General features: G+C 44.6%; 1 protein-coding gene across 2 annotated transcripts in view; it reads right to left on the minus strand.

Moving 5' to 3' along the window:
- The window catches only part of LOC102883032 (sterol 26-hydroxylase, mitochondrial), a 30809-nt gene that overhangs the window by 9347 nt on the left and 18839 nt on the right, over positions 1-2623 (minus strand). The gene's annotated exons all lie outside the window — the stretch shown is intronic.

Consider the following 2623-nt stretch of genomic DNA (forward strand, 5'->3'; position numbering starts at 1 on the left):
CAGGGGAAGGGTCTTCTCACTAGGAGATTATGCAGGTCAGGTTAGAAGAAATAAGACTGGCAGTGTGGAGGAGTTGGGGTCTTCCCACAGTCCTATCTATTCTGGCAGGCTACGGAAAACCGAAAGGAAGTATAAAAGTGCTCTTACTGGCAGAGCTCTCTCCACCCCCAACCCCTTGCCCCTAGATTCCCTGAGCTTCCAGCCACTGTGGAATTCTTCCAGTGCCTGTTTTGAATTCTTTGGTCTGTGTTTCTGTAAAAAGCGACAGATAGGTTGGGGTAAGAATTGCAGTGAGGAGAGACAAAAGGGAAAGTGATTTGGTGAGTGAGATGCCTGTGAGCCCATTCTTCCTAGGTATTATTGCAAAAATGTGCAACCAGCAATAAAATGTTTAATTGTGAGCATTCCTAAAGTGTCAAGAAAATTCTTCTGAAGTCCAAAGTTTTCGTTGTATAATGACGTCTTGCTGATTAGCAAGCTGAAGGTCACAGTAGTAGTGACTGGTCAAGTGGTTTCTGGGAATAGTGTTGGCAGAGAGACAAAGCTGAAACCCTCTGGCGGGTGAAGAAAAACTGCTGTCTTTTACCAACTAAAAAGCAGTATGTTCCAGATATAAAAGTTGCACCTCGCTGCTCCTATAGACTGACTCCATGGGGTTTTTAACCCCTTTCTCACCAAAGCTGATAAGGTCACAACATCTTTTTGTAAAAAAAAAAAAAAAAAGACAGTGAGACCCTGCAGGTCAGCTATCAAGGTATGGAACAGGACCCTGGAAGGCAGTAGCAGACTGGGTTGTTGACGTGTTTAGTGACAAGGGTCTTTGACCATTGTTCCTGAGAGCCCTTGTGAGTTAGTTATGTTGGTATTTAGAGTAAAAAGGGAGAGGGCCCCACACAAGTTTTTCAAAGCATTTTATGATTGTTCCTTACCCTTTTGTAATACTAGGAAAATGAAACTGCTTTGTACACACAGGTGGCTGTGACCACAGATAAAATACTCCCTGGTCATCAAGGGCAGTCAGTTCCTCAGAGATATGCTGAGGTCCCTTCTTACAAGGAGGAAGAAAAGAGGAATTTGAGATAGGTTTGGGCAAAAACCTAACGAGACACTAGAAGTTTGGTTGCACCAGCCAAAGGAAGAGAAAAGCACACCAGTTCTGCTGGATGAGAGGGAATGGAAATCCATTCCTCACCTAAGGACTGACCCCATGCTCCTAGCCACCTTGGCCAAGAACAGCGTCACTGATAACATCAGCATGGAGGAAGAAGTAAAGACTGATCCATAGTGAAACCATCACCTTATAAGCACCCATGGACAATAAGAGGGTAAACCATAACTTCCCTTAGGACTACTGTCACCCTGGCCTAGAATTACAATGGGAAACATGAGTGCCCAGATGGTGAGATGGTCACTCAGGGTTAGACTGAGTGGCTTGTTCAATGGATACCATCAGGCTTTTGAGGATAGTTAAGTCTTCTCTTGCACCCCAATGATAGACTCTGGAAAACTATTTAGCTCTGGGCAACAAACTTCCCAGAAGTGAAGCTTGGACACAGATCAAGATAAATGCCCTTTAGCCTAAGCGGGTGTTATGGGTTGAATTGTGTCACCCCAAAATTCATATGTTGAAGTCCTAACCCCAAGTATCTCAAGATGTGACCTTACTTTAAGATAGAGTCTTTATGGAAGGAATCCAGTTAAAATGAGATTATGGAGAGAGTGGAGAAACATGGCAGAGTGAGAGACATCCCCAGATCTCCCTCCTTGAAACAACAATAAGCTGAACATCTAAAACTCAACAAAAAACACCCAAACTACACACCAGCATGTCTGAGCGTGGGATCTGCACATAAGAGCTAGCACAGGTCAGAACCCTGGGTGTCGGAGGGATGGACTGGGAGAAATAAAGAAGCTGCCTCTCGCAGCCCTTGAAGCTCCCTGTAGGGAGAGGGGGAGGGGAGAAGGTGCAGTAAGTTCCCTAAACAGCCCTGCCTGGGAAAGCTGTGAGCTCCACGCAGCTGGCGGCAGAGCCCAGTCATCAGGGCAGAAAGCAGAGAAACAAGATGGCAGAAAAACAACAGCTGATTTTTACCGGTCGCGTTGCCAAACCGAGGCTGAGCTGCAGCCCCCAACCCCCAACCCAGAGAGCCCCTCCCCCAATCACTGAGGAGCCCCAGAGGAATATGAACTATGCTGCCGACACTGACAGGGACTGAAACTGAGGGCAGCAAGCATGATTAAATGTCTACAAAAAATTAAAAAGGCATTATTAAGGCTTTATAGAAAGCAGGGATCCAAGAAGCTTAGTCACCACCTACTGGAAACCAAAAGAGAAGCATCTTCTTTGCAGCAGGCTAAAGAGAGACCTTTATATAATAAATATTTCTGGAAAAACAGCAGAATACACTTCCATTAATGCCCAGGAGGAGAAATAGTCCATTAAACACCATGAACAACCAAGATGACAAGGCATCTCAGAAAGAAAGAGAAGAATCTCCAGAGAATAAGCTTACAGACATAGAAATATGCAACTTAAATGACAGAGAATTCAGGATGGTACTTCTGAAAAAACTCAGTGAGTTCCTAAACGAATCATATCAACAATTTCAGGAATTGAAAAAAC

The sequence above is a fragment of the Pteropus alecto genome, unplaced genomic scaffold, assembly GCF_000325575.1.
Source record: "Pteropus alecto unplaced genomic scaffold, ASM32557v1 scaffold110, whole genome shotgun sequence".
NCBI classification, from domain to species: Eukaryota; Metazoa; Chordata; class Mammalia; order Chiroptera; family Pteropodidae; genus Pteropus; species Pteropus alecto.